The 20734-nt window shown below is 37.9% G+C and overlaps 1 long non-coding RNA gene across 3 annotated transcripts in view; it reads right to left on the reverse strand.

The window, feature by feature from the left end:
• LOC106895758 overlaps positions 1-17109 on the reverse strand; it is a 38994-nt gene extending 21885 nt beyond the window's left edge. For all 3 annotated transcript variants that reach the window (XR_001413500.1, XR_001413501.1, XR_001413499.1), the window contains exons 1-2: positions 17018-17109; positions 9943-10129 (exon numbers count right to left, since the gene is read on the reverse strand). This is a non-coding gene — a long non-coding RNA (uncharacterized LOC106895758). The remainder of the gene's footprint in view (positions 1-9942; positions 10130-17017) is intronic.
• Between the last annotated feature and the right edge of the window lie 3625 nt (positions 17110-20734).

Genomic DNA, 20734 nt, shown 5'->3' on the forward strand with positions numbered 1-20734 from the left:
TGTTGAAATTATTGGAGTTCTTGATGAATGCTGTTTCTGGGTAACACACAGAGCAGCCCTCAGGTTCCTGACTGAAAGAAGTTTTAGTTTTCATTCTATAGAAGGAAGAATATCAAAGGGGTTAGAAATGGTAAATGGGAGGAAAAGCAGCTTGGGTAATGCCAATGATACTGGATACTTTTTTTGTATTTAAGCTTTCACAGGATTTCCTGTACAAATAGGTGTTCAAAGGCTTTTGCCTGCACATACAGTATTTCTGATGCTTTCTAGACATTCTGGACTTACAGAATATCAATACGTAGTTTGTAAGACCATTCAACAACCTTATCTAGTTCAGAAGCTTTTTTAATTGCAATTTGAACAGTTTGTTTGTTTATGAAGAGTTTTATGGATTCCTTGATTCCCACTGAAAAAAGATAAATACCCCAGCAATAAGTGTTTGGTGGTATTACAAATTGTGAATTGTTCCTTTGTATGGATTTCCCCAACCTGGAACCTAACTCTGGCTGTTCAGAGATGATCACTTTACAAAAAGGTTCCCTTCTACAACTCAATCCATTCTACGCTCAAGGTATAACGAAAGAAATCGCTATCTTTTCCCCAGCCAGTTACTATAATGGTATGAAAAAATGACTTAAATATTGACCTTGTCAATACAACCAAGTTCAGATGAACTAGAAGTAAATCAAACAATCTTTTAATCCTATGAAAATATTTTAAGGCTTTTCTTTTTATTGTCTCAAGCTCATTTTTAAGACCTTAGTTTATGACACAGTAGTGATTCATGCAATCACCAAAAGAAAACTGAGAAAAGAATAAAACAATGGTTATCCACTTTTGTAGCACTGAATCAGTTTTATGGTTTGTTAACTCAAAAGCAATCTGTACTTTTATAAAAAGTCTACTGATTGTTACTTAATTTTTCAATAAAATAAACCTACCAGCAATTTTCTCATCCAATATAAATCAAACTATACATTACTTAACACTGGCACTTCTTTTTGCTCCCTTTTCAGCTGATGCTGCTCAATTTTACCCACTGTTAATATAGGTTGTATTTTCTGTTCAAACCAAATGGTACTTATTATTGTTCCTCTGGGTTCTGATCTCTAAACTGAAGCTTGAGTTCAGCCCTTACATAAAGGTAGCTTATTTCTCCATTACCTTTTCAGATACTAAACTCTATCATGGATGAATTCCAGTGCCACTAAAGCTACAAATCCCTTTGCTGTTAACTACACTACCAGTTTCTAGATGAAGCTATTGCAAAGGTTTCACAGAGTTTCCCAAAAAGGTTTTAGCATCTTTATATCATTATTTACTCCATGATGACCCATGTTACAGCACTGGTCTGGGCTGCGGTCACAGCAGGATCTCCAGACCCTGCCACTGAGACCAGGACTTGGTTTTCTCCGTGCTTAGTAAGAATTCACTTGGAGCAATAGTCTCTTCACCTCTAGTAGCTGGTTCTCAGAATAAGATTATTATTAATAATAATAATAATAATTACAATAATTTATTGTCATTTATGATTGTCATGGCTGGGATTGGACACTATGTCCACTTTCTTAGCAGAGAATGTGATGCTCCAGATCACCAGATGGAAACAAACAACCCCAAGGAGCCCCAACAAATACTCAAGGAAGGGAGAAGAGAGGACCTGTTCCAAACAGTGGATCTCCTCTCAGCTGTAGTTTAGGACACACACAGCAGGCTGGTCTCATAAACTGCTCAGCTCTTCTGAGACTAATGGCACTTCCCTGGCCAGCTTTCCTGTAACTTTACGTCAAGAATATTCACGTGCTTTATGTCATTTTGTTTAGCCATACACAATGATTTTATTTCAACTTTTCAATTCATAAAAAAAAAAAGTGTGTGTAAAGCCAAATAGTGGATCATGGGAATATTGCAGTTTCACACAATGAAGGGGGCGGGTTTTTTAGTTTACTTAAAAAAAAACCCCAACATAGGGAATTACATTAAAGCAACTTAAAAGGCAATTTCACAGTGAGGCATATGAAACTTAGAGATAGAATAACACTATCCATATATCATTATCTCTTTATGCGTGTGAGTTATTGCTATATTAAATAACCATAGACTGATTTTCCTTTTAGTCTCCTGCCTCAGTGCCCAGAGCAAGAATCCTGTTCAGTACAGCTGAAAGCCACAGGCTTTCAGTTCCTGCTGCCCAGCCCAGCGAGACATTCTCGAGGAATGTCATACCAGAAATTCCTCAGGGATTGCAACATTTTACCATTTGTGAGAAAGACTTGGTTCTTTTTAAGATTTGGGGTGAAGGAGCGTTGGTAGAGAATCATAACCGTTGCTATTTTCCTCCCAGTTCCATTCCCTGCCCCATCAGGAGTGATAAACAAATCCAGAGAGATGTGCCAAGCTCACCTTCAGCTGACAGCCCTGAGTGACCAGAATTCTGAGCTGACAAGGACATAAACTCTTGTAAGTGAAAAGTGTTATTGATTTGTATGCAGCTACAGTGCAGAGATCAGAGGAAGTTCAAGGCTATACACTGTTGTTAAATTCCTCTCAGATTAGGGAAAAAAAAAAATCTAATTACTTTCATTGAGGTACACAAACCGAAAAATCTATTTTAGGATTCTGAATTTAAAATTGATCAATTCCTTTGTGTAGTTTACCTCTTGAGCTGATGGAGGTTTTGATCCAATATGTAAAGAACAATTATATCTTAGAATAAATTAAAAGCAAACATATTGTTTGTATAACAGAACCACAGATGTTCTCTTATTGTGGGTATTTTAAAACAAATAACATCAAGATTTTGACTCAAGAAGATGCATGAAAAAATTATGATTATTTAAATGCTCTTACTACTGTTAATACAGATGACCCAGGAGTGATATACCCTCAGAGCAATCATTTCTCATTTTATTTTTAGTAATTTTCAGGCTGACTCCAAGGTTCTTTTCAGCCCCAGGAAGGTCTGATGGTTCATTTTTGCTGCGCCCATTGGTATTAGTATTTTATACACCACTTCCATTATCATCAATGCTTAAAAAAATGTGCAGTCTAAGAAATATCTAGAAATGAATTAATTCCACACGATTCTCAGAGTCTTAGGCCTATTTAAAATAATCTCATCTGCTTGATAAAAATAAGTCTTGTTTAGCCCTTCCCTTCCCCCCAGTTTGATTCAGCTTTTCTGTTGTTGTGGCAGACCTTTCAAAATGTGTTTGATCAGACATTCTTTCTGCTTGATGTTCTGTGCCAGTGATTGACAACAGTCCTTTGTGAGCAAGCATTTAAGTAATGATGTACGGACTTGTTAGGGAGCTGCTATGTCAAGAAGAGAAATGAACAATAAATTAGAATAAAATGGAATTGCATTTGAAACTTGGCTGGAGGATTTTGCATTTGTGAGGACAAAGGACATTTGACAATCTGAGTCATCTTGCAGCTTTGCCTGTAGCAACTGTCAAATTAGTTCTTAATGCTACAGGGAAAGGGATTGAGTCACAGCATTGCTTAAAGTTAAGAGGCTCATCAGTAAATCACTGGCAATATTAACAATTATGAGCTACACATTAATATGGCGAAAACACTCCGAGTATTGTGCTTACAACAGAAAGCCAAGAGGTGAACATAACTTTGCTTTCAGATTCCTGTGCCTTCTCCCAGGAACTATAGCTTTAAAATGGGGAAGGTAGAGGAAAAAAGGGTAAATCAATTCAAGATTTTCTAGACTATGTGCCCTCGCAACTATGTAACAAGAAGAAAATCAGGCACTAAATCTGGATTTAGCGAAGTGTAAAAGTGAGGTGAGGAAGCAAAGTGCTTACCTGCATATAAATTCAAGATTCACACGCATGTCTGTCATCCCTACACTACACCAGCAGGATCCTGCAGCTCCTCCATCCCTTCTCTGCAATAGCTGGAAGATGTGACCACCTTCCCACCGACACGTGGGTCAGATAGCTAATGTAACTTGTGCGTCTAGGCTGGGGATAAGAAAGGGCTGTGTCACACCGGTTCCAGTCCACTTTAGGAGAAAACCATAATTTGTCTGTCAGTCGTAACCCATATTAGAGAAAAACAGTCTTTTCAATTTTCTCACACACACAAGAAACTCAGCGCATTATGCTACTTCGGATGCCAGAGACATTTAAGTTGCTTCACAGAGCACGGTCCCTTTGGTGGATTTGTGTCAGACAGTACTGTAGTGTTACCAAGGCTCACACAGAAGCCTTGGATTTGAACTACTTTAAAAAATATGGTACATTTTCAGGCCAGCGCTGACTTTCATGATCATTTCACGCGTCATTTTATAGAGTGGCTTTCAATGGGGAAAAAACACACCCATGTTTTATGTGTAAGGCTGAAGATAAGTCTTAACTCTCCCATATGATGATCAGCTTAATTTCATCTCTTTCAAAATCTCTGTAGGTCTGGCTCAATATGCTGTATGATATTATAAGGAATCTATTGTGCCAGGCTCTATGCCACTTTTCAAAGACACAACTGCACAATTCTACCATTTTCTGGCATGAAAGGGGTCAGAGGGGAACAGAATTAGATATGTTGTGGGAATGGCCTTAGCTACAATTGCATTGACAACTCATAATGACACTATAGGATATCTTCTTTCATAAGCTGCACAGGTCTTTCACGCAGTAGGCACTGCCCTTTTAAGTGCCTGCACACTGTAATGAAGTCTCGTAACACTGACAAAGGAAGGATGATGAGTACATTCGCCACCTGAAGAGTCTCTTAGAAGTGACACTAGAGAAAGAACACTGCAAACACTGCACTAATGAAACTTCAAGTGGGACTGGCTGATCAAAATGCAATACAAGAAAAAAAGAATCAGAAAAACCTCACAAACAAGCAAAGAAATTAACTAATACCTGGAACTCCACTGATAAATATTTTGAAAGACTTACTATTTCATGTACCCCAGGTCCAACATTGAGCAGGGATGTCTTTCTGTTCATCAGATTCTTAGCCATATCAAAAATATGATCACAGCATCTCAGATACCTCCCAGTCATAATGAAGATTATGTAGACTTTACAGCTTTTCACATTTGAAATTGGTCAGTCTAGATTTGTTGGAAACTCATTTCAGATTATGAGAATTGTGAGTAGACTTATTTATAACCAGGCTGGAAGTATATTCAGTTCTTTAACAAGCTTTACTACCAGCTGGATTGTTAACTGAACATGCAATTGAACTTAGCTAGACCAGTTACAGGGAAAAAAGGATGATTTTTTGGTAGATCTAGTTGAAAGCAGAAAATTATATTCAGTGAAAGGGATTTTGTAATAGACCTATTTTGTGCTGTAATTTGTTTTTTACTAAACGTGCTCAACTTTTGGGCAGGTAGAGACAATACTGTCAGTGTAACACCACCAAATCTTTAGTAAAAGTTACAGAACATCTAAATAATAATTTACAAGCTAGAACTTGTGCAGTTCCATACACAGAGGTCTGCAGGGCTGGCACCAAAATGCTTAAATGCTTCCTGGATTATAAAATTGCCAGTTATGAGAACTCTTCTGTTCTCGGAGTGACTTTGCAGAGCTGAGTGTTAAATTGTACGATTTTATTTGTACGTGAAAGGGATGAGAAAACAGCTCCATAAAATGGCTTGATATTCTGAATTTTAGATAAAGAATTAGACATTAACATAAAATATGAGAAGTGTTTTTTGGACCTAATACCTGGTTTCAATTCTTTGCAGCCTCATGAAAGTCTGCTTGCTCTTACAAGTATTTTTGAGACAAGTTTTCTTTTCTTTTTTGTGTGAGAATATTTCTCTATTTCTAGCCAAAATCTCTAACAAGGTCTGAGAAAATATTATTATATGGAAATATTATGGAAAAAATTTGAAGAGGAGCAAGAACTCAAGTCATGGACTCCTAAAATTTCCGGTACAATACATACAATTGCTTGTTAATTGTAGCAGTATTGAATGTGTGAGCCCTCCTCCTCTGACATGCTATATTTTTTCCTCCCATTGGAAAGAACTGCTGAGAGCACTGAAAAGAATGTAACGTTGAATGGATTTACAAATAATTTGCTTCTCTTCAGCAAAAGTCAAATAGTGACTTTTACTTCAGTAAAAGTCAAATAGTGAGTAAAGTCACTTGGTTTTCAACATATCAACGTCTCTTCTCCAAACTACCTTCCTCCCATGCTTGAAAAGGCTTCAAACTCAATCCAGAGTCAGGAATTTTATCTTTCTGGTTGTCTTTTCTGAAAAAAACTTGAAGAACTTACGTGGTGCTGGTCAGTGGTGGCTCAACCTGCAAGAGCTAAGGAAAATCTAAAAAACTAACTCTAGACATGCATAAACTAAGGAATATCAGCTATGATACAAATCCCTGTAGAAGGAGAAGCATGGATCTAATTTTCTTGACATCTTCATTTTTATTTGTTTGGAAGTGGAACATTCCCCCTTTCTTAGACTTTATTGCATTGATTAACAAGGGTTCTTGTGCATCTAGAAATAGGTTAATCACCCTAGAGGAACTCAAAAAAACCAACCAACCAAAAACCAGCCAACAATAATAATTAAAAAAAAAAAAACAAACAGAAAAAGAGTAAGTAAAATAATTTGTTTCTTTTGTAATAAGAGCCCTGAGGAAAGGAATCAAGCTTTATGCACTAGCTTGATGTAGGTCCTTTTCTCTTTCCAGGGAAAATATCAATGAAAAACATCCTGAGGGACATAAAAATGGAAGATCTGAGCTTAATGAAGGTTGACAATGACTATTATTGATGTCCTTATCACAGATGACAAGAGGTTTAGGAGACTGTTCTAGCATATTGACACTGTACTGGTTGAAATGCTCTTTTTTCCTTTTTTTTTTTTTTTTTAAGCAAATGTACCGTGTACTTCAGAGGCAGTGTCGGAAAAACTTGATGTGCAGAATAACGTTTGTCACCCTTTGTTCCCCAGCTAAGAGCACTATCTTCCTGTTAGTCATCTTTCAAACTGAATAACAGCTGCATTAACACAAATTATTCTCTGTCCATCAATTTTAATTTCAAGACAAAAACGAAAGGCAAACTCCAAATGGAAGAAGACTGTTTCAAGAATAGCTTCTCCCCTACCCTCCTCCTACCCACTTACTTTTACAAGATTACGAATTCAGATGCTAGAATGCAAGATAAATGAAAAGCAGAGTTCAGAAATATTTCTGTAGTAGCATGATCCAAAATTTTAAATTTTATATTCTCTAGAAGATGTCATTACTTTATACCGTACAGCTTCACTGAAACACTAATAAGGAAGTTAAGAAACTGGGAAAAAACAAACAAACAAACAAACAAACACTTTCACCTCCAGAAAAAAGTTAAGAAACTGGGAAAACAAAACAAAACAAAACAAACACTTTCACCTCCAGAAATCAAGAATGGGCATGGTACCCTCAAGGTATACAGGAGATCATACAGCAAAAAGCAGACGCAAATGAAATCCACCCCCTGGCTCCTGCAGTCCTACCCAAAAAAGATACAGGTTACACACCCATTCATTAGGAACAATACTTGCCATATGCAAAAAATACACTACAACTCTAGCCACTCAGAAATTTCCATCACACAATTCCTGAAGCTTAAATATAATCAAGACAAACTTGTGGTATAACTATGCAACTGCGTAACACTGTACCCGTGTACGGCATAACATACTCCTAAGTCATTAATAGTATCTGAAAGTATAAACTCCCCAGTTCATAAGTATTAAAGCCTAGAAAATGAGATTTTATTAAATAAGTGTAACTTTTCATATAACACATTCTACTGTTGATCTATACTATATGTAGTATAAATATATCATTTACTTAAATATATAAATGAGCTATACTAACACTTACACTTGCATGTATTGAAGACCAGAATACTAGAGTGTATTTTATAAAGAAATGCTCATTAAGATTAAAATATGCAGACCAGAAACTGTCTGCCTCTTAAAACATTGCCCAAGTTAAACGTATGTACACCTCAGGTTGGATATCTTTGAAAAATAATTCCTTTCCATGTAAAAAATTCTTTAGATCTTTTCTTTGAAATAGGACAGGACTCAAAATGTGGCTGAGAATCTTATGGCAGAGGTATGACTTGAGAAACAGCTATAAAAAACTCCACTCAATTTATCCAAGGTATAAACCTCTTAGAAACCAAACCCCTAGTCATTTACTCATATTGAAGAGTTCTTTGTGCTAAGTTTCCAGAGTTCATTTGCACTAAGATGAGTTTTCATAGCGATGCACTCTCATGCTCCTCCTGGCTGGGCTGGCTACAGAGATGTAGTTGGAAAACTGAAGAGTGGGCAAATCGGTAAGATGTCTGCAGGGAGAAGAGGTCTCCATAGACCCATTAGATAATCAAAATAAATTCCACTGATCCAAATAAAACCATCTCCTCTAAAACAGACCCTTCTGTTTTCTTCACTCTCAAAGAGCATCATGGCCAAATGTGCAAGTAAAGAAGCAGCCCTTAAATGGAGCAATATTCTTCATGGGGGGAGAGAGGAGGGGTGGAGCAAGGAAAAAAAAAAAGGGTCGGGCAGAAGTCAGCACATTAGTTTAGTAGTTAATATATATCCCATCTCATATTTATGTTGTTAAACGGTTTTTGTTGATCTGTGTCTATTACACTTCAGATACAGAATCATAGAATGGTTCAGGTTGGAAGGGACCTTAAAGATCATAGAGTTCCAACCCCTGTTATGTTTTAAAAAAATGAGGCTACACCTATTTCATGCTTCACTAGCAAATTCATGCCATGTTAGAATGATTACCTAGTTCAGTACCTTCCTAGGAGTTTACCAAGCCTTTACCACATACTTCGGCAAGTAATCCAAAAAAAGCAGTTGTCTTTATTTCCACTAGAGCTAGACAGAAATTGCAGTCAATGTGGAAGTAGCCAAGAGTTATGAACTGTCAACATGCTGATAGGAAAGTAAACAAATGTAAAAGCGAAGCCAGCATTTGAGTCTCACAGCATGGTACACTGCTGTAATGGTTTAAATCATAAGCCAAATGATTGTTATTATAGAGATAGTGAATGTCATGCTTACAGAAAAATTGTGCGTGTTAAAAATGACTGCCATTAAAAAGATAAGTCTCACAGGGGGGAAGGACCTCAAGCCAGTAAACAGACAAAACGCATTACAGCAAGAAAAGCAGGACAAAAAAGGGAAGTCTTGTCTAATTACCAGTTTCAGCTATCATTTATAGTATTCTCTACTACCAAGAAAAGGCTGTAAGAGAGATAGATACAAGTACAGTAGACTTTTTTTTAAAGCAACATGAACTTCAATAGTGTTAACAGCATAGCATCTCAAATATGCATATCTGAAAATAGATACTGAGTTTGTAGGCAGGTTTTGGCATTGGTAAGAATAATTCTGGCACATAAATGACATTATAATTTGAATGTCAAAATAAAAATGTAAAGCTGACCCGCAGAAACTTAAGAGAATCATGTCCCTCCACCAATATCAAAGAAACACATTCCTTATCACAAAAGAAGAGGAAACCTGTACAACCACCCCAACTGTTACTAGAACTACATTAGAACTCCAGGAAAGGAAATCTTTCTCAATACAACAATTAATGGGGTACTATTTCAGTTTATTGTCCAGGAGGCCAGAAACAGAGGACTTCCTTCATGTGATAAAATACAAGCTCCCTTTTCGTTATTCTCCTAGCACACAGCTCTGGCCACAAGACAATTTAGTCCCTTTCAACTTGTACTCCTACTGACAGCTGTACGGCAGCTGACAGGGAAGGGCAACACATTCAAGAATGCGTAAGAGTCAAGGTTCAAAGTTCTTAAATGCAGAGAGAACGATGATTATGATGTCTAAGAGCCTCCTGCTCCACTCAAACCAACATACTGTCTTGAATTAATTCCCACTTCACTAGGGCATTTCAAAGAAAACTAAAATCTTACCTTTTTGGTTTTTAAGTTGCTGATAGAGAATCTACCAAAATTTTAAATAAAATTCTTCCAGTGGTGGCTTGTTCAGCATCTTGGCTATCCTGGTCTGTCGCGGAGCAAAGCCGGCTTTCTGTTCAGTGAGAGAGGCTCTTGCTTATCCTTGTTGGTTTGGGAGCCAGGGTCAGCTGATGGGTCACACCTGTGGGGAGATGTGGACAGGTCAGGTGACCCAAACTGACCAATAGGGTGTTCCATCCCATCTTCTATGCTCAGTATAAGAGCTGAGGGGTCAAAGGGCATTAGGTGGGTTCCTCTTCAAGGGCTCTTCTTCAGTGAGGAGGGTCCTGTGAGTTTCTCTGCTTTGATCCCCATCAGTGAGTTCTGGAATTCAGTTCTCATTCATCACTGAGACCAGTCTGGAACTTTCCCAGTGCATGCTGGTATGTCTTCCTGGAAGCTTGACATGGTTTTGTATATTTTTATATATACTGTATCTATTTCTGGGTTTTTTTTGTTTTATTATTTCATTACAGTAGATTAGTTTTTTCTAAGCTCATAGATCTCTTTATCTCTCTTTTTCTCCTCCTTTGAGGAAGAGCTGGGGTAAAGCATCTGTCATCTTGCCATTGGCCAAGCTGGCCTAAACCATGACATACGCTGTACAAGATCCAGCTTTTTCTCTACTAGAGCTAATGCTCAGACTGAATTCGTAAGCCTTTTTAGCCATACAGTGGCTTTACTGAGTTTTAAGGGTGTCGCTACAGCAATGGGTTGCTCTGAAATGGGGAAGCACCTCTGGAACAGAATTTCGTTTGACAGGAAAACTCCTCCTTATATAGACCTTCTCTTTGCCACTTCTCAGTTGCTCTGCACCAAGTGTGCAGAGCCACCAATGCTCATGTTCTTAGGATCTTCCCAGGAAATGTTCAAATCTGCTTCTCTTGGGCTCTGAGCTTACCCCAAGTTCCTGTACCTTCCCAGGCTGCGAGGTCACTGAGGCAGGTGACAGAAAACACACTTAAGTGTGTCACACAAATTTCTGGACTTTGCACGTGTACCTTATCAAGTATACAGCAGCAGACTAAGATACTTTACTGCTGTTACTATCACAGTCACATTAAATGAAAAGCTTCTTGAATTTTTCTATTTAATACTCTCTCCTTCATATAACTAAGGAGCGTATCAGCCCCCTTGGGCATTCAGACAAGCTTACGACTGATTGCCCATTCGAATTTGAGTGGGTTATTCACTGTAGTTGAAGATTGCTTCCAGAATAAGTCTGGAGGGTGGAAAGGATTCTGTAAAAAAGTGTTCTTCATTCCTAGGCGCAGAACTTTCTTTACTTCTAGCCATTTCAAAGACACATTATTTATTGGTACCAGAATCTACTTGGAAAGTAATATGTGAAAGAAATGCTCAGTATAGAGCAGGAGTTGAAGGGCAAAAGTCATCCTTATAAGTTATTCTCAATACTGTCACTTCATATCTCTTTTCATTATGCAGCATATTTTTCAGGTATACACCTTGAATGTATTTTTAAAAAGAAAGCACTGAGCTTACTATATTTTAAGACTCCTAAAATACTATTATGCATTTGAAGGATTCTGTGCTCCAGGCCAGTAGTTAATCATCTCTGTTTCTCTGTAACTTGTGAAACTAGATGAGAGAATCAGATTATCACTCTCAAAGCCCTTTAGGAGAAAGCTGAGTTAAGATGACAATTAAAGTTCATGGAAGAAGATACTTGTGCAAAGTGTGCATGACTTATAAATTCATTTAACATTGACTTTGCAATTAAGTTAGCTTACTTTCTTAAAGATACTCCAGCAAGCTTGAGAATGTCATAGGTAAATGAAATAGCCATGCAGAAGGCAGGACTCATGCATTGCCTTTTACTACTATTTGAGTAACTGTTCTCCAGAAGTCTCCATGTTTTCAGCATAAAATTATGACAAAAGAAGAATGCAGCTGAGAGTTCAGTGTTTAGATGGAAAATGGCAACTGCAGAAGGAAAAGACAAGCATACCTGCTGTAGGCAACAATCTGGGTAGGGAGAGTTACATATTTAGCAGGTTGTTGTTACTGTATTCTGGAGGGCAAGTTCTATAAAACTGGTGGTATCTCAGGGCTGGTATATAATGCATTTAACAATGCTCATATATTAATGCAATTTAATTTGCTCAGTTCAGGATATTGCCCAAGTGTCCTTGGAAAGACTTGTAATAGAAGTAAGAAGATTGGTAGGAATGAGATTTGAATAGACACGTGTATATGTCAGCACCAGGTGAAGCAGCAGAACAAAACTTGAAAAGAATGTCCTATACTGGTAACAGAGGAAACTGTTGCAAAAGTGCCAGCAACGTAATGAGGAATGTGCTGCTTTTGTCAAAACCAGAAATCCCGTGCTTTGATATGACCATGGCCACAGGCTGTGTTGGCAGAAGACCCTGTATTATGCAAGCATAGGTCATAGAATCAGAAAATGGTTTTAAGTTGGAAGGGACCTAAAGATCACCTGGTTCCAACCCCCCTGCAATAGGCAGGGAGATTTCTGCTGGTGTAACTCCTTACGCTTACACAAGTAGAAAAAGCAGAACCTTGAACTTTCAGTGGAAAAGAAGTGGTTTTAGGAGAGGAAAAGTGAGTTGTGTATCATTACTTCTCTAGCAAACACCTGTCACTTTTGCTGAGATAAATGGTCCTTCTTGAAAGATGCCATGAAACTACTAATGCAGGATAAAAGATAAAATGAAGACAAACTGATACGGTTTTTTATGCAATATCAAGCTTAATTTTTCTCTCACGTGGTGGCTTTATAGACATAGATTGTGCCATCCAATTTAGGGGAGCAAAGAGATAGACTTTTCTCAAGCCCCTGGCACTTCTAGGGAAATTTCTTAGCTGAGGTTAATTCTCTACGGAAATAAGCAGCAGTAGAACAAGTGAAGTAATAGAAGAAAAATCTGTGAAAGAGTAATATACTCTTGAAATCCAGAAGAAAAACTAGTGCAGTAAGATTGGAGATCCTGGAGGAAAAAAAAAAAGGTACTTGGATTACTGCAGAATCAAAAAAATGAATAGAGCCAAGAGGCCTGAGCAGCCAGGCTATGGACGAGTATAAATTGCAGATTTTTACCTAACATCCTGCTCCCACTCAGCAACCCACTGGCCCAAGAGTCCAGGGTTTGGATTCATGCACACTAGACAGGAGAGCAGCGGAAGCAGAGAGCATGCCCAGGGCTTGACATACTCCATTTTATGGCTCAGTGAGTCACTGACATTGTGTTTAAAATCTGCTGTATTCTAATAATCTCCTGATTATTAACAAACATCAGCATAACTGAACTTTACATATGTGACTAGCTTATTAAGCAAATTTCATGGTTTAATTGGTACTTTTTTATTTAAGATGGGGTAAACAGCAAGAAATATTTTTGTTATCACTTTGTTTTCAAAATTCACTTACAAGCTGTTTTTCCATAGTTTTTTTTATTTTTCTATCATAGTCAAAGTATGATGGAATAGGAATGATCATTGATGTAAACATCCTGCAGTTCAATTAAAAAAGGCCAATGAATAATTAGAAAGAGGTAGACAGGAAAGCACAATTCTGATGAGCATGAGATGCAGTTTCTTGCTCACCTCAGAGCCAGGAGGCAACACTAAAGCAATGCCAGGACGGAGTTGCTACAGGCATTAGGAAATACGGAAGACCAGCTTCCCAGAGATATCTGAGAAACTGCACATGGCAGTTCTCAAGACGGGCGGATATTGAAAAGCTATTGAGAGTCTCAAAGTGTTGAGATGAGGCAGCCGTTTGCTGTGACGGGCGTTTCCTTAGACAGCCTGCACAGAACAAACCTGTAACGTATGTGAGGGCCTGGAGAAATATCGGAGTCAAAGAGCACGCCTTTAACACAGGCAGAAGGGTGGTGACCCCGGTCTGACAAGCAGGCAGCAATGAGGCTGCTCATTCGTATCTCTACGTGCATCTTGACATGAAAGAGAGATACAGCTAGTAAAACCCAAAGACAGTAAATTCCACAATGACCACACTGAGTAACAAATGCTAATTTCAGTTAAAGATAACCTCTTTACCACAATACGAACTTCTAAAAGTAAAGGGATGTTGCAGTATTGAGACTGGAAGGATTTAAACTCATTCAAGTTCAGAAGCTTTGTATTCTTCTATTCCCTGTGAGCGTGGAAGAGTGTGCCTTCATAATCTAACTACAGTTGAATTTCATGCAGCATCACAGATAAAGACACTGCAAAATGTAAATCTTTGCAGTGCCATCTAGTTTCTGCAACATGGCTGAAGACAGAGAATATGCCATAAGACACCAGAGGTTTTGCCAGGATTCAGATGAATATGAGTTCAATAACTTTCCTTGGTATTTGTCACTTTAGATCAAAATATTAATTTTCTATTTTGCACTTACAATGTCCCTTTGAGTCACAGGAATATCAGAAAAAACTATATACAGAGATAATTTCCTTCATCACTGAAATGAATCCTCCTTTGGGATAATGCGGGACTGAAGACTGTACCACCAAATTGAGAACATTATTGTGTTCAAATATAAATCTGTATATATGAGTCCAGCAAGATGCATGGACTTAGATTTCCAGACACAGCCGGGCCAGAAGGAGAGAGCATATTTGGTATTTTGACTATTTAGCCACAAACAGCATTATTAAAGCTGCTGTACAGCAAGTTCTCTTCAAAACAATGATGGTGCACCTGCAGCCAGAGCACTTAATAAGACAAGTGTATCAGTCAGTGCCAGGGAGGATTTCTGTGCCGTGCAGAAGCTCCAAGGTTACATCAACTCTAAAGTGCTGCCTATTGAACTTCCAACACCATTTCTGAGCACTGGTGTTAACTTAGTCTTAACACAGCACAGATTAGCTTAAGTGCTCTGTACTAATAGGATCATAACACTGGGAAGTCTGACCTTGCCCTTCCTAACCCTTGAAGGCTTCTCAGATTGTAACAGTCTTTGAAAGCCTTCAGTTAACATTACTAATTATAACTGCCTTTTCCTGGGTTTAAAAGCAGTGAAATGTTGCTTTTAGCCTGACTAAGGCAATGCTAGAATTCTCGAGTAAAGATCTTTTGATAAATGCAGAAAGCTTACCGTCTTGGAGTAATACAAGATAACTTCTTATTACTATGTTACATCTTACATCGCACACAGAAAAATATTAACTTCAGATATCACTTTGTATTATTAAAGCATTACAAAAAGCCCAGAAATAACATTTATTCAATTACTGAATGTGTTCATCACTGCCTCAATATGCAGTTTCTGAAAACTATATATGCTTAGGCTACTACCTACGCAGACAACAGATAGAATTAAACAATTGTCACCAAAGATGTCATATCCCAAGCACATCTTTCTAGTGTGTTTTATATGTAGAAGGATGCACAAAAAAATATTACTACCCAGCACTGAAGTCAGAAAGAAAATCTGATTCACAACAGAACACACCACCCTCCCACCCCCCGAACAATACAATTTTACGGTTTTAAGTAGCTGTATCAGTAGAACTATATAGGGCATTCAGTCACAAACATGATTGACATAGAATAGAGCAGCTCTTTTCCATCTGTTTTCATGTCCCAAGTCAGAAAAACAACACTCAGGAGCACTCACACAAGCCTCTGTCTTACAGCTTTCTAATCAAATTAAATACTTCAGCCACATGTCTGCCTTATCACACGCTAAACTTTCACTTCAGAAGCATCAAGATCATGTATGTAAATCTCTCCCACCTAGATGCCTTGGACTCTTCAGCATCCTAGCTGAAAGGATTTATCTCCACATCCACCTTCTCAGGGACACCAATGCCTTTCTGCTCGGTGACAGTGTCTGACCCTCCCTGCAGGAAAGATGTGCTACCAGCATCCACAAAAACAGATTTTCTGTGAATCTCCCAAAAATCTCTTAACATTTAATTAAAAGAAAATTTGACATGTCTACTAGATCGGGAGCTACTTGGGATGGGTAAGTGCCTGTTTTGTCCTTCAGTGACTATGTAGCGTGAAATGTTGGTGTATTTATAGGAATGAGAATATAAGTCTGAATTTCTCAGACATTATGCTTAAAAGTCATGTTGGTGCACTCACTCGCCCTCCCCCTTCTGTCCCCCGCCTCTCCCTTGCATCTTTTCTCCAGGAAAGATTTAATTATTTAATGCCAAGTGCAATAACATCAGGAGCGACCAAGAGCATTCTTCCACAGAATACTTCATAGCACACTAATTAGGACTCTTCTGAGAGATTTAACAATCCCTGTAGGCAGAGGAGGGAGCTGAATCTGATCGCTTCTAATCCCAACGACTGTCCTCATTTTTGTGCTATTGCAAAAGGGAGCAGAGGGCTCCTGGTGGCCCCCTTTTGTGAGAAAAGTACTGTTTGTGCCTCATTCCAATGGTGGATGGGTGCCTTGTTCAGTTTTAAGAAATTGGTTAAGACTGAGACAAACCTTGGTGCCCAGCACATGCTATTGTTTATGCAGAATCCTCAGCCTACCATTTAACATGCTGGCTTCGATCCCAGTGTGTTTCCAGCTCTTCCTCCATGGAAAAAGAAGCTTATGTACCTAATTCAGAACTGTGAATTCCACTAGGTTCCTGTCTGCATGTAAGGGTCTCCAACACTGGACCTGGCTCCCTTCAGCTGGAGGCAGTTTATGCAGTATGAAATACGGAAGGAAGGAGCCATGCAGGGAGCACGTGTTCATTTATAGCAGAGCACCTTGTAGAGTGGTGAGGAACACATGCTGGAAGGGGAGAGCCAGCATCAAGCAGCTGCCAGGAGGAAAGCAGCACAAACTGGCCAAAGTTTTACTTTTCTCAGTTTTGAGCTTCTGACCACAACATCACACTTTGACACTAGTACAAATGGGATTTTGCAGTGCGTGAGAGACGTATCATCCAACTAGAGGATTAGCAGTGGTCTGAACGTTCCATCTGATTGCAGTGAAATATGCTACGGACACATATGGGTCATTAGTTACAGGTGACATAAACCAAGGGCACAAAAAAACCTGATTAAGTGGTAATAATATTCAATTACCTCTTCCTTTATTACAGGTCACTGATGTTTCTAGTATTTCTGCTCTTCCTTGAACTCTTCAGTTTTCCCATTGAAAATTCAACAGTGACTAGCTACAAAAAAAAAAAGACAGTAAATAAGGACTTTTTTATTAAGGCATAGACAGTATTTTAAGTGTTACTGCAATGCTTATTGAAATCAACATCAATCTTTCCCCCAAATTAAACTAAGATCTTTCTTTTTACAACAGAAAGTTGCAATATGAATATTAGTTGTCACCCTATACAATTGATTTTTTTTAAACCAGAGGAAATGTGAAATTTTAATCATATTTTTTAGTTGCTTCTCTTTATTTTTACCAGTTAATGACTCTTTTGAACTTCACCTCATGATACTTGATTAGCTCTCTTAAATATACTGGAGGTTATACATTCTTCATTTATGTCATTCATTAATCACTGCTCAATAAATGCTGTCAGAAAGCTGTCGTCTTTGATGTCTCATTGTTCACTGGATTCTTTCTTGTTGGTAGTTAATCAAATGCTCCCCTGATGTGGTCAAAGCACAGTTTGATAGCAGTTTCAGAGGTGATCCAGTATTAAAAACAGAGCTTATTGTAGAAGTTTTTTCTTATACCATTCTAAATGGAAAGCTTTCATTTTGCAGTCCTTGGCAAATGACACATTGTTGTCATGCCCTTACGACTGGGTAGCTCACGAAATAGTACTAAATTCTGCCATCTAACTGAAGCACACTGACTGACTAATTACCTGCAGCTCTGAAATGAACTGCAGAGTTTCCACTGTCAATCACAGTGAAATAATATCTATTTTTTTTTTGAGATAGGAATTAGAACAATTGTCAAAATGTGTTAGAACTTCAGGGGACGGTAGGTCAAATGAAAGCATCCAACAGAGAAAAGTTTCTATCCTGGGATAAAATAAACATTTTCATTTCAAAGATTTGTTCAAGACAGATATATTGAAAATATTCAGAAAGAAATTGTGCAAAAGCAACAGTTAGCAGGTGGACTAAAAACAAGTGAAGTACCAGCTTCATTCAGAAGAAAATGAAAGAGAAGAATGAAATGGGACCAGGAATCTTCACCAAAAATAAATGTAAAAAGAGACTACTCAAAAGTACTGTGGATTTTTATAGTAGTTTGGTATTGCTATGCTGCTTTGCTTTTAAAAAATCATCAGTGTTTGGGGTCTTTACATTAAAATCATCTACTCTAATGAATTACTGTCTCTCTTCCTTTTCAGAGATCTCATCCCTGATTACATGATCCCCTTAACAACTGCAGCTGTACAGCTGAAGCAGCAGTGAAATGCAGTAAGAGATCTATCAGTTTAATACATATTATAATCATCTTTAACTTGTAAATGAACTTGTGTACTTACATAAGACCAGTAGCACAAAAGTGAAAAGAGACAATGATGTTTTAGATATTGTAAATGCAAACAAAAAAAAGGCATTTATATAACCACGTTGAGGTGGAATTTTAAACTCGGAGACAGAAGTCAGATTCAGACCAAAAGCCTCAAGAAAATGACCAAAAGCACCAAAATAATTAAACTTTGGGAATAGTTGAGATAAATGAGTAATTTTTAGCTGCATGGTTCAAGTTGCTTGGGAGATGAAGGAATAAAAAATTATTTTTTGCCTTAAAATCCACAAGGTTTATTATGAAAAATGTTCACGTCTGCGCTAACTGCTTTCTATGTTATTGAAGTATTAGTTTTGCTTGCTATTCTGAGATCTAACCTGCTTTGCCAACATGAAATTGTAAGATTAACATCCAAACTTTACACCTGCTTAAGAAGCTCATTTAAGTTCTCAAAAAAGAGAAAGCACTTTTAGAAACAAGACTATTATACTATGTAATAACTTTATACATAATATTTAAAGCCTGCTGTATTTAGGAAGTGCTCAACAGTAGTCCATAAGAAAAAAATAATGCACTTTTAGCCAGTTAAGAGCCTGGAAACTCTCAGATTATGGCAGAGGTGGATAAGTGTAATTTGAAAGAAAATACTGTAAAAGCGTCTTTGTAGTAGACATGGTAGGATCCAGCCATGGTACAGATAATGACAAAGCCCATCTGTATCGTTTCTGAGTCTCTGTGCTGTGTGGTTTTGCTATAGCTTTCATGTAGAATATACATCTGTAATTAAAGTAAGAGCTTGGTGGACTATTTATATTCTAACTTACTCTTGGCTACCTGCTATTTCCCATTTTTCCCTTGTTGGAAACTGAGGAAAAGAAGATGTTTTAGCCTGCAGGCACTTTCTTTAGGTTTTCCTTCAAATGGCTGAGGGAACAAAATATTTTACTTGCTCTCGACACTAGCATTCCACCCGACTCAAATCCCCACGGCCTCAAGAACCATTTTCTTTTCTGTTCAAGTCTAGAAATAAGAGCAGTAAGTTGATACATAGTCTGTTCATTCTTGTTACAATACACTTCTCGGTGTGCATTTTGATCTTAAGAAGAGCCATATAAAAAGTTAAGGAAAAAATCTGAAGGGTGTAAGTCCCTGTTGTACTAATAGAGGCGCTGCCCTATTCAAAATCCAGAGGCTAATTTGCCAAGGTTACGAGGCAGTAATACCATCTCCATTGATACCCGCCACGCTCTTCCCAGCAGGATCTGAAGTTCACTGACCTGTTTAGCTCTTGGCTTACAATGCTCAACTCCTGTGTGATATCACTACTGTCAACTTACGCTACTCTCAGATGTGTAAAATTGGAACAAATGTTTCCAAAGGAAAGAAGTGACATCACGATCCTGATTCACAAGGAGCTGTACGACGAACATCTGTTGAGTATTTCAGTGCCAGCAAAAGATGGGCATTTGGGAAAGAGGAGGGATCCACTAACATGTTTTTCAGTGAGATTTACATTCAATTGCCTGATTTTGTTTTTCTCTCCTAGACACCACAGTTTTGGTGTTGCATCATTGCCTTCAGTGAAGTTACTGAATGTTGTACAGAAACCTCATAAAAAGTGACTGGGCCTAAGTAAGTCCTGTTGTCTAGTGCATCAAACCTCAGTGAAGTATACACCATAAAATTACTGAGGATTAATTTGGACCCATATTCTTCAAGGAGCATGAGGGACTTTGCTACAGATTCAAAATGACAGATTGCTGATGGCTTCTACGTATATTTTATAAACTGAGTTACTCATAATTAATGACATCAGGAAAAGTAAATTGTCCATAGCTAGTCCACAGAGGAAACTCTGAGAACATTAAAAAATCCACCCCACAACGAGGTAAAGCAAGGAACTAACTGAAACCTGCTTATTTTTTTGTGAATTATTAGTTGAAAAAAAAAATAATTAAAAAGGCTCCCACAGCAATTTCGAGGTTTTCACCAAGGCATTTACATTTTAAGATTTTTGCATTCTGAGCCAAATGTGGAAAAACCCCTCTGCTCAATGTCCAAACCACGGAATCAAGAGGATTCCTTTAATTTAATTTAGTATATCACCGAGTCTTTTAATATTAAGAAGAATTTCTTGTCTATTTTCAGGAAATACAATCCAACAGGGAGAAGGAATTTGACTCAGATTGCGTTATTTTTCATATGGCAAATCTGCATTCTCAATGTAGAGTTCTCTACTCTATTGCAACTAGTATCCTAAGGTATAATTGCATGGAGATGTAAAACCTTTCTGTTTTCCCAGTTTAAAACTGTTGCTGACAGCTCCTCTTCAGGACACAGGCTGACTC

The sequence above is a fragment of the Calidris pugnax genome, unplaced genomic scaffold, assembly GCF_001431845.1.
Source record: "Calidris pugnax isolate Ruff unplaced genomic scaffold, ASM143184v1 scaffold38, whole genome shotgun sequence".
NCBI classification, from domain to species: domain Eukaryota; kingdom Metazoa; phylum Chordata; class Aves; order Charadriiformes; family Scolopacidae; genus Calidris; species Calidris pugnax.